This window comes from Silene latifolia, chromosome 3 (genome assembly GCF_048544455.1).
Source record: "Silene latifolia isolate original U9 population chromosome 3, ASM4854445v1, whole genome shotgun sequence".
Taxonomy (NCBI): Eukaryota; Viridiplantae; Streptophyta; class Magnoliopsida; order Caryophyllales; family Caryophyllaceae; genus Silene; species Silene latifolia.
In genome coordinates, this window is record NC_133528.1 from 118,061,394 (window position 1) to 118,074,585 (window position 13,192).

A 13,192-nucleotide genomic window follows, 5' to 3' on the forward strand; every position below is an offset into this window, starting at 1 on the left:
TATATCAACAACTAAGCATATCCGTAAATATTGCAACTTTATCCTATAAAGACAAAACCCATCAATTAAGCATAATGCATAAAAGTATTACAAGTTTACTGCAAGTAACATACATCCATTAGAAACAAACTCTACCACTTAACAAAGTAGTCACAATAAAAGAATTTGAGTATGAATAAAATTAGACTGGATTTTACTCCTAATAGGAGACAACTATGAAAGTGTAGTATATATAAATTGTTAAAATATAATCAAACTTTCAAATTTGAGCTTCTGCCTATCCTTTTTTAGTGTATTTTTTTGTGATTATTATTATTATCGTAAGACTAATATGGGTATTTTGTTTTGTGCAGTTGAAAGAAATCTGATACTTCCTCCATTCTACAATGATCTACCCATTTACTTTTGGCTCAACAACCAAGGGAAGTAGATTAGTTGCAATTTGGCAGCTTAATTAACAAATAAAGTACAATTGATAATTGGTGGGGTAAGGCATAAACTTCCCCCCAATTTCTTAATTGTACCCGGTTTTTCATGTGAGTGCAAGTTGGTGTAAAACAGTGGGAAAAATGGGAGGGAAATGAAAATTTGGATGAACTTTTAAATCTCCCACCAAATTACATCACTTCAAAGATGTGATTACCAAGACCTCAAGTGATGTTTCACCAGCTATAATAGGATTACATAACCAATGGTTCTCAAATAAAATTACACAAACTACTCTTAAACTTCTCAGAAAATTACAAGCATTACAAAAAAAAATTCAGTAAAATTACACCAACTATATTTGGGCTATGAAAAAACCAAATCATCGACGATCAAAGGCATAGAATCGTCGCTTGTTGTTTGAGAGTTGCAAAAATGGTAAACCCGCACATGGGAAGATGAATGAAGTGGCAAATAAGTTCAATGTCACAAGGAAATCTGTTTTTACTATATGGTCAAAGAAAAAAAAAAGAGAGGAGTCAAGTGGCCATCAATGTGAGGAGTAAAATAAAGGGAAAGAAGGGGAAAACCAGAAAACCTTGTCCAATAGAGGCCATAGTGGCACTTGATGTAGAAAAGAGAACAACTTTGAAGAGGTTGGGGAAGGCAATTGGGCATTCACCATCTACCTGTCATAGATGGGTAAAAGAAGGACTCATTAAGTCTCACACAAGTTCAATACATCCAAAGATTGAGTGAAGACCACAAGCACATTAGGTTGCATTTTGTGATGGGCAAATTAGTCTTTGATAGGCTATTGAGGTGTATAATGTTCAAGGATATGAGTCGCATCATTCACATTGATGAAAAATGGTTTTATATGACCAATCCAAAATGTAGGTACTACATTTGGCAAAGAATGAAGCACTACCTTACGAAGTTGTAAAAGCAAACGGTACATAACAAAGATCATGTTCCTAGAAGTAGCGTTTCAAGACCAACATACAAAGAGAATGGAGAAGTATTGTTTGATGGAAAGCTTGGTATATGGCCTTTCACTTACCAAGAACCAGCTAAGAGAAAGAGCAAGAATAGGTGCATTTGGTACAATTGTCACAAAACCAATTGAATCTATCACAAAGGTCACAAAACAAGCTTTGATCAATTGTGTGATACCAGACCATTAAACAAAAATGGCCAAAGATCGCATCAAAGGAAATTCATATTCAAAGAAGATAATGCCAAGCCTCATATAAATGGGAAAGACAAAGATTTCTTGGAGGCAAAGCAACTTCGGATGGGTTTAACATCAAATTAACACAACAACCAGCTCAATCACCTGATTTGAACATCTTAGATCTAGGTTTTTTTAGATCAATTCAATCATTACAAGACGAAAATCAAAGAAAGACAGTTGAAGAGTTGGTGAAGAAGGTAATGAAGCATATGAATCGAAAAAAGTTGAAACACTAGATAATGTGTTCTTAAGTTTACAAGCTTGTATGGTGGAAATTATGAAAAAAAGAGGGCACAATAACTATCCACTTCCACATTTGGCAAAAGGCCGCACAAAGAAGACAAGGGACACTTCCTAGAGATTTAACAGTTGATGAAGACTTGGTGAAAGAATGTATTCAATTTTTAATTACATGTGGATTGATAGGTGAACTAGATCAATTAATGTTGGACCTAGGCATACAAGTCCCCTTTTGAACAAGTTAGGTGGTTGTTTGATTGATAAACTTGCATCAAGAAAGTCTTAAGCATGAAAGTTTATCAAGGCAAACATAAGAACCTAAGAATGACATTTTGTAATGGACTATGAATGAACCATGTAAGCACTCATTTTGTAATGGACTATGAATGAACCATGTAAGCACTCATTTTGTAATGGACTATGAATGAAATTTCAAGTTTTTATGCTTAATGCATTGTTACTCTCGGCAGAAGCAACTTTTCCTCATTGAGTAACCCGACCACATATAAATGCCTCTTCAAGAGGAGACATAACATGGAAACTCAGAAATAAAAAAAAACCAAGTAACTCAACATGTAATGCCTCTTGGTGGCAGCAGATATGGGTCGATAAACCTAAGAATAAGTTACCTCGACATGGCTACAAATAATGGTGCCATTACTAGCAACAACATGGAGCACTTATTTTAGGTTTCTTTGAGTATTGTCATTAACTGTTGTACACCAACACAAAGACAACCTCTCAGTCAAGTGAAGACCTTCATTGAGGTAGAGTCTTACAAAGAACTTAGACAACATGACTAGATCATAGTGGATTGGGCCATGTTAGGAAATGGGTAGATCATTGTAAAAGCGAGAATATGGAAGCCCAACAACAACGATCAACCAACCAAAGTAAACGTGTGAGTGACGGTTCAACGAGATGAACATTTTAACCCTAAAATTGACAAATTCTCCATCAAAACACAAAAACAATGATAAACGATGTTGTGATTCAACGAGATGACCATTTTAACCCTAAAATTGACAAATTCTCCATCAAAACACGTAAAACAAAGAATAAACCTTTGTGAGTGAGTGATTCAACAGATAACCATTTTAACCCTAAAATTGACAAATTCTCCATCAAAACACAAAAACAATGATAAACAAAGTGAGTGACAGTTCAACGAGATAACCATTTTAACCCTAAAATTGACAAATTCTCCATCAAAACACAGAAACAATAGTAAACCAGTTGATTGCCAGTTCAACAGATGACCATTTTAACCCTAAAATTGACAAATTCTCCATCAAAACACAAAAAATGAGAAACTTGAGTGAGTGACGATTCAACGAGATAACCATTTTAACCCTAAAATTGACAAATTCTCCATCAAAACACGAAAACAAGTGATAAACGGTGAGTGACGAGTTCAACAGATAACCATTTTAACCCTAAAATTGACAAATTCTCCATCAAAACACGTAAAAAATGATAAGAAATGAGTGACGAGTTCAACGAGATAACGAGAGAGTCACAGTTCAACTAATGAAAATCAAAGCAAACACCAACAAAATCTAAATCAGGCGAAAACATAAATTAAACGAATAAAGGAAGGGTATTAGAACAAAACCTCCCTTTTTAGCAATTTTTATTCATCCTTTCCAACTGTCTCGCATAAAAAGCATTGAATTTCTTCGTCATTGGTGACAAATCACGATTTGGCGCAGATTTCAACTTATCACATCAAAATCATACGAGTTCCTCAACTGCAAAGATCGATTACACAGAATAAGTCAATCGCACAATAAAAGACAAAAAATTTAATGAAAAAATTCAAGTAAATGCGAGTTTATCAAGTGATCTAACATTCATACCTCTCTTTTGATCTTTCTTCCTCTTTTTTTCTAAAAAGTTGGTACAATACCGGTTAAACTTTACAGATGTAGGTGACAAATCACCAGATCTATGACATTCAGGAGTAATCTCCTTCTCTTCGACACATGCATCAATATATTTATCACAATCCAACAATTTCTCACCAGAAATAGTGAGATCCACAGTATAGAATCGAACGACGGTATTTGACGCGCCGGGTATAACGCCGAGGTAGCCTCCGTGTCGTCATCATTGTCGGAATCTAGCGATGAACCATATCCGAATACGATCCAGGGCAACATGACCAACCCCGGGTACAAATAAGCAAATGATCAAGTGATGAATGATAGGAAGGCTCTGATTTAGGATTATTTTTCGACATTAAGAGAAGGAAGGAAGGTAGAGATAAGGAAGGAAGGAAGAGATAAGGATGATGACAAACGGCGGAAAAAGCAGTAGGAATTTTTAGGGTTTCTCAGGAAGTTTCTAGAGAGAGGGAGAGAGTAGGTTTGAATAAATGAGGGTAGAGAGAGGGAGGAAAATGGGGTATATGGGAAATAACGAGGGAAATCAGGGAAAATAAGGAGGGAGTCATTAGTAATATAGGTTAGGTTGATTATAATTAGGGAAATAGTTAGGTGTGTTAATTGTGGCATTTTTTGTAAATAATGAAGGGTCATAAGGATACTTTGGTCATTTTTTTGTTCCATAAGTAGAAAGAATAGAAATGGGTAGATCATTGTGAAATGGCCCAAATAGGAAAATGGGTAGATCATTCAAGAATGGAGGAAGTATTTTACAAGAATTCGCATACTTCAGGTATACAATAAGGTATGCGATCTTATCTCTCCAATTCTCGAATGAAATTCGGCATAAAGTTCATGCGATATTTAGTGTATTGTTTTTCTGTCTAATAGTTGGTACTAATTTCGGCCAATTATGCATATGTTCATCGGTCCTCCATTGCCAAAAGCATTCTTAAGAAGCAAAGTTATCGAGGCAGTATGAATTTAATGATGAAGAGTATTTTGTCTTTGTAACTCTTTCTGTCTTATTTATGTTTTGTGTGACAATTTCTTGGAAACAAATGGCTTTGTTTCTGATTCTTTTTCATTGCTTTTGGCTGCTTTTCTTTTAGTAAAAAGTACAAACCTTTCTGATGGGGCATATTCTACACCCGCTGACCAGTCAACATATTGAGCAAGGTCAAAGATATCCACAAGAAGTCGGCTTAGGCTTAGATGACCCTAACCCTTAACCGACGCTGCCCGGTCGGCCCGTCTCTTGGGTCATTTGGGGGCAACTAGCCACCGAGGCACACATCCGCGAACTCATATCCAAGACCCCTCGGCGGTGAGTCAACAGGGCCCGCCGGCCTGCCATGGGTCCCTCGGCCGAGGGGTAGATCAGTCTTTCCACCTGCTAGCCACTTGGCCACTACGTGACAAAAGGTGAAAGTCTATAAATACTCCTCAACTCTCATTGAGGAGGAGATCCACAATTTAACCTAAGAATCACTATTTATCTGGTAATATCTTCCTTATCTCTCTACAATACATACTTCGCCAAGTAACAACAACTTACCTCTCTAAGTTACTGACTTGAGCGTCGGAGTGAGTTCGCTCGGTCCAAAGCCGAGCCCTCAGTTTGTTCATCGTTTCAGGAGACCGCAAGGAGGATTCAACTAAAGACGTCATTCTACAAGCACGGGTGGTAACGTATAACTGCTCTGGAATTACACCCGGAACACTTTCGATTTGTAGTCATTATCTCTATTATTTAATGGTAATCTCTATTATTCTTTATTTATTGATTTGTAAATTTGCTGACTTTAGTTAAATAGTGTTTTTTATATGCATAAATGCATAATAGACTTTCAACTCACTCAATAATTAATACATTATCATACAAAGGCAAACCCAGCCATATAGTTTGATTTTTTAATAGTGTTCTTATATCACAAATAATTGGATAAGGCAGTTTTATATAAATTTATTGTAAAACAAGTTATTTAATAAGTATCTTTTACACTGATATGGTTATGCTTGAATCCGTCTTACGTTAAATTTACGTAGAACCATCTTATGCAAATTTAATTGGAATATATTTTCTTTTGTTACAATTTTTTAATCAACGGAATGACACATACGAATAGATATTTTCGGCCTGCATGCGCAATGGGTACTTATTCGAGACACTAATACATTGCAACTCCCTCGGTGGTATGTGGTACGTGACACACTATTATAGCAATAATACTTGCGTCAAAATTTTAAAAAAAATAAGAAAAAACTCAGCAAGGCAGAGAAAAAAATTATGAGATAGCGGTCACTTAGCAATAAATCAATGTAGACAATAGAAATTGAAGATCCATATAAATCGGTACGTCACACGAGTAAATAAGACGAGTAATTTTGATTTTTATCCAAATACAGGTTATACTATTTATATATTTATTTTTAGACAAATGTACAAAATGAATATTTGATCTTTATGAGTTGATTAACAAACATTAAAAAAATTAGAGAAAATACGGGTTGAGAAAATGATCACTTTATTCAACTTCATTTCTTTTTTTTTTTTTTTTGTGACAAGAAAACCCGTAGCCGCTATATTTGGTGCGTACTGGGTAAACTCTCGGGTATATGCAATAGCCTGCAAACTACGTATACCAAGTTCAACTTCATTTAATTTGGTTCAGTTTACTTCAGTTAGTTTTATTAAATAAGTTAGCATGCTAAATTCAATCTCGCCGTATTAAGTTCTTCCATTAAATTTAGTTTAGTCCAATTTTTTTCATTCATTAATTTAAGTTAAATTTGATTTAAGTCTAAATCGAGTTAGGTTCAATTTAGCTTTATTAAGCTCAGTTCAATTCGCTTCAATCCAATTTAGTTCCGTTTACTTAAGTTACATGAAGCTAATTTAACTTACATTAATAAAAAAAATTAAGTTAAACTAAGTTATTTTAATTTGAATTTAGTTAAGTGTCTTTCCTTAAATATAACTTACTTCGTGGATATTATTTAAAAGACTTTACTTAGTGGCCCGTGCGATGCACGGGCATTAAATCTAGTCTAGTATATATTAATAAAGGAAGCTTTTTTCGAGCGATTACAGAGAGTCCAAATTTTACATATTACTTAAATTAATAAATTAATGGAAAAAAATAGATAAAGATAAAAAAGAGTGTTGTATCCCTATAGCAATAGAATTTCAACTTACGAGAATGTCTATCAAATAACATAACAATATTATACGGAGTATTAGTTAAAAGGAGTTATTATGACTTCCAAACATATGTTTTCCATTGCCTATAAAAGAGACTACGGAGTATATTAAATTATCAAGCACAATCTATTCTTCTCTCATCTTATTTCTGCTAGCTTTTGTCTGATTTTCTTTTTCGTTAGATAAACTCTTCTTGATTTGTCATATTGATGTGTAATAATTGTATTATATTAATTGTTATGCTCATGTTATGTTTACTCATATTGTTCTTAGGCAATACTAATAGTGTAATTTGTTTCAAATTTTCAGGTATAACGCTATTGAGAGACCGTCTTTTCGGAGTTTTTATGTATGCAAATTGTATATGGTATGTTGTACAAGTACTCTTGATTGTATTTCACTTTTTAGATTTTAAATTTTTAGATTTGGAGCTCGAGCAATATTATTAACCGCCTATTTGCTTTTCGTTTTACATCTCTCTCCTTAATCAACAGATCCATTATTCTACCAAACGTACGTCTCGAGAAAAAGGATTACGCATCTGATGTATTACCTCAAACCCTTTTAGTTATTGAGCATATATGTATAGCTTTTGAGCAATATTGTATACTTTTAGGGGTTGTTTGGTTCACTATGGGAAGATGAAGTTCCTAGGAAGTTAAGTTCATGTGGATTTGTAATTCATGTGAATTGTAAAAATGTTGTTTGGTTGTCATGTGGGAAATGAATTCATGTGGGAAGTTGCACTTACCAAGGGGGGGGCTAGGTAAGCAACTTCCTACATTATGGAGGAATTGAAGTTCCTTGGGAAGTTCTAATTCCCATGAATTGAAATGGGCAACCAAACAACATCATATTTAAGCAATTCATGAGAATTTCTACTTCCCATGATTTAAGAGGGTAACCAAACAACCCCTTAGTTTAATATGTAATAAAGTGAACGTGCTCAAAATTTGTATACTAAAACTCATAATATTTAAAGCAAAACTCAAAAATTTTATGAAATAATGAAGAGATTATTTAATAATACATATCTAATGTATAGTCTATAAACTATAACGTCTCACGTACAAATAGAGGTGGCAATCGGGTCAGTTGGGTCGCGTTTGGGTCGGGTCACGTCGGGTCGGGTCATATCGGGTTTGGGTCATATCAGGTCAGCATACTCTTTCGGGTCGAGTCGGGTCGGGTTTGGGTCGTTATCGGGTCGGGTCATTTCGGGTCGAATGATGTATAGGGTCGGGTCGGGTTTGGGTCGGGACATTATCGGGTCCGGTAACTTAATCGTATTACTGTAATTTTTTACCATTAAATTTATTTTTTAACCTATTATTTGGTTTAATTAATTCATTACTAAGTCAAACATATCAATCTAAACCCCAAATCACTTACATTTTGATCAAAATTAAGCTTAATAATTATCGGGTCATCAATTTAATCGGGTCAGTATCGGGTCGGGTCTTGGTAGGGTTCGGGTCACTGATAATCGGGTCGTGTCGGGTTACGGGTCGTCATCGGGCCAGGTCGGGTCGGTTACGGGTCACAATATTTTCGGGTTCGGGTTGGATCGGGTTTGCTCGGGTTCGGGTCGGGTCACTCGAGTCAGGTCAGACTTGCCAGCTCTACGTACAAAGCTTATTCATATCAGGCAATCTGGCACAACTATTACTACCGGTATCTTCAGTGCCATTATTGGTAGTCGCCTTTCTAACGTGTTGTGGATAAGCGTGAGTATGGTAGATTGGTAGTAAGTCCTACGTACATAAAGAGAGATTTTCCAAAATAGCGCGTTACACATTTTTTACACCTCATTGTACGTTGAGATTTAAATAAAGAGTATTGTGTATTAGGGATCATAAATTTCTTTACAGCGGTTATCGGTTGCACTTTTTTGTGAGCTCTTTTTTTGTATGTAATATTTTAATACCCCGAAGTAGCACATATTTACCTCATACAATTTCAACATTTTTCAGTTACTACATTATACTCTCTCTGTCCCGCTTATTTATTGTCTTATTTCATTTTTTGGTGTCTCGGTGAATTATTGTCATTTCTATTTTAAGAATGAACTTAAAGAGTAATTTGATCATTCACGCTCAATTTGGTCCACTTGCCATTTAGTAGTTGATCTCCTCCTCTTTCATTATTCTTTGTGCCAAAACCAAAGAACAACAATTAATCGAGACTAATCGAGACGGGGGAGTAAACAATTGAAAACTACAAATAGGCATGGGAAACTCCATGTCCTTTATAATACTCTTAAGTTCAAGTTGCAATGTGACTCAAAGATGTCAACTTTACGAAGGATTAGAATTATAATTAGAATTATAGTAAATCACAAAGTTAAGGGAGAGATTTTGCAAATAGCCAAGTCTAATGAGGTACGTAGGATAAGATAATACAAGCAATCAGAAACCTAATAAAACATGAAAATAGAAGATGATAACTTCAAGTCTTCAACCACTGAATAGCTAAAGTGATTAGCAAAAATCTCATCTGAGACTTGATATCAAATTGAAGATAATAACTTCAACTTCAACCACTAATTTCAAAGTAGTATATTTACATAGGGTTTTAGTTTGATAGGAATTGAACTACTAATTCTCAAACATAGACTTGAGTATCTCTTATGATAATTTTTGAGTGATATTAGATAATCTAACGGGCAAACAACTCAATTCGTAAAAACAAAATATTAACAAAATAGTAATTTATTAAAGGAGAGGTAGTACAATTTTCAAAAGCTATCATAGAATTGAAATTAATATTGGTAGGCATTAGCATATAGTTAAAATTATATACCTCGACATTTTTTATTTACTAAATTATAGTATAGTATTATATACATGACAAAGCATTACAAATAGGCCCGTGCATCGCACAGGCATTAAATCTAGTATATATATATAAAAGAGAGTTTTTTCGAGCGATTTGAGAGCGTCCCATCATCAAAACTCAATTTAGGAAAGTATAATTTTTGATGTAAAAAATAAAGTAGAGAATCTTTTAATTATTATAATATGTATATTTCCTAAATTATATTCAAGTGATATTTCTAATTTTTATATCAAACTTTTACATTTCATTTGCCAAAAAAATATCGTTAAAAAAATTATGAAAATAATACTCCCTCCCATTCACAATAAACCTCCCATTTCATTTTGGCACAAATATTAAGGAAACACACTACCCCACCATATAATTAAATTTGAACCACACAAATACACTACCCCACCATACAATTAAATTTGGACCACACAAACACTTACCAAAAAAGGAAATAGGGAGGTTATTGTGAATAGACGGAAAAGGAAATAGGGAGGTTTATTTTGAATGGGAGGGAGTATAATTAGCTTTGTGGTAAAAAAATGCTATCATTAGAGTATAAATTTCATATTATTTGCACATATTAAAGATGGTGTACTTCTTAATATGTAAAATTGTGTACTTTTTAGTATGTTTTGTCCCACATTGGAAAATAAGTAGGTGTGGTGAATATAATACATATAAATAGTAGAATTGTCCCACATCGAAAGATTAGTATAAGGTAGTGTGATCCTATGATTATAAATAGGAAACATATTTGGAACTTATGTATCAACCCAAAATTTTTTGAGTCTCATAAATATTGTTTTAAAGAGCTCTCTTAAGATTTTCTATTATTATCTCTACGATATGATATAAAAAATAAAGTGGAGATTCATGATAACTACTCGGGAAAGAGTTAAGAACATGAACAAGAGAAGCAAAAATCACTTAATGTTGGTGTCACATAGGCAACCTATAATGAACAATATTACAACATACACAAAGTTAAAGCACAATACAAAACCAAGAGTTTTACTAATGGTTGTCTCCTAAGACAGTACAAAATTAAAGATTTTACTAATGGTTGTCTTCTGAATGCACTGATAGAGCGTTAATGTGTCGTTATATGTACGATATAGAGATCCCTATCTAATAATCGTCGATCGAGACTAAGTGGTTTTACCTTCAAAGAAAAATAATACGTATACAATAATGGTTTTTTTAAGAAGAGACATTTACTTCTTGGTATGTTATATGTTTCACATTGAAAAATAATGTAGGCATGATGAACATAGTACGTCTAAATAATTAAATTATGTATCTCACATCGAAAGAATAGTATATAAAAGATATGTACTTTTTGGTAGGGTGAAATTTAAATAGGAGGCATCCTAAAAGATATGTACTTTTTAGTATATTATATGTCCCACATTGAAAAATAATGTAGGTGTGGTGAATATATTATGTATAAATAATAGAATTGTCTCATATATATACATTTTCTATATTATATTAAAGTGATGTTTATAATTTTGATATAAAAACGTTATATTTCATTTGATAAAAAAGTATCGTATGAAAATTATATAATTAGATGGTGACAAAAAAAATGCTATCATTAGAGTGTAGATTCTATTATATTTTCTCATTATTAAATCGAGTTGATGTCAAAGTAGGTGCGAAAAAAATGGTGTACTTAGTATGTTATGTGTCCTACATTGAAAAGTAATGTAAGTGTGGTGAATATACTATGTATATATATTAGAATTGTCCCACATCGGAAGATTACCATAAGGCAGGGTGATCTTATGATTATAAATAGAAGTCATAACCCAAAATCTTTTGAGTCTGTTAAGTATTGTCTTGGAGATCTCTTAAAGTTTATATTATTATTTTTTACCTATAGTTTTTATATGTCCCACATTAAAAAATAATGTAGGTGTGGTAAATATACTACGTTTAAATAATATAATTAGAATTGTATTAAAAAAAATTCTATTATTAGAGTATAGGTTCATATCATTTGCATATATTTTAATTATGATAAAAAAAATAGAAAACAAACTTATGAATATTAATAGATAATATAGTATTTGCTTATTATTAAATCGGGTTGGAGTCGAATTAGGTTCAAAAAATATGGTGTACTTATTATATAAGAGACTTTAAATAATGTAGGTGTGATAAATATATACTACGTATAAATAGTTGAATTGTCCCACATCAGAAAATTATCATAAGGTGAGGTGATCCCATATTTATAAATAGAATTTATCTTTGGAACTTAGGTATCACCCCTAATATATTGAATCTCTCACAGTATACTTATTATATAAGAGACTTTAAATATAATTTTGAATTAAATGTTAAATTTTTAAAGTTGTAACATTTTTTTAGGTGGGAGGAAGAGCGATAAAATGGTAAATATTATAATGAAAATTTTTCATTGTACCCTCGAATTTTGGTAGATTACACATAATACCCCTAATTTTAAGTTTCTACATATAATACCCCTGTGTTTAATTTTTTCATAATGTCGTTACTCCTATGAGTAACTGAGCATGTCATACTATTTGTGTTTTATTATTTAGGTATTAAATGTTAGTTTATTAATAAAATATGGAATTAGGAATTAGATGATGAACTGTTTGTGTAATAGATAACAAAAGAAAAAAGAGTCACAAGTCATAAGAGTAATGACGAAAGTTGTCAAATGGTATTCTGGGAAAGAAAAAGGTGAACACATGGGTATTATTTGTAGAAACTTAAAATTAGGGGTACCATGTATAATCAATCAAAGTTCAAGGTTACCATGAGAAATTTTCAATATTATAATGATATAGTTAATTAAATTTTCATTTAAAAGAGAGAGATATCCGTACAAATAAAACAAGAAAGGGGATATTATTCTTTAATTGTTATTTTATTAACATGCCATCAAACTTAACGTCAATTTAACAGCCTTTACATTAGGGGGTACCATAGGCAAAAAAGTAGAACCTTAAGGGTACCATAGGCAGATTCTTAAAAGTAGGGTAACATAGAAAATCTGACAAAATTAAGGGGTACCACGGGACATTTCCGTATCTCAATTATGATAAAAAAAAATGAAGAAAAACAACGTACAAATATTAATGGAGAGTACTTGATCATATTACTAAATTTAAATATAACTATTATATATAATGAGTAGCAATTGTCCGTATTCGGTATTCGGGATCTGGTTGGATGTCGAACTAAGTGCAAAAAAGATGGTCTAATTCTGAGTATGTTATTTGTCCCATATTGAAAAACAATGGAAGTTTGATGAATCTAGTATATATATAAAAGAGAGTTTTTCCGAGCGATCTGAGAGCGTCCACATCATCAAAAATCAATTTAGGAAAGTAT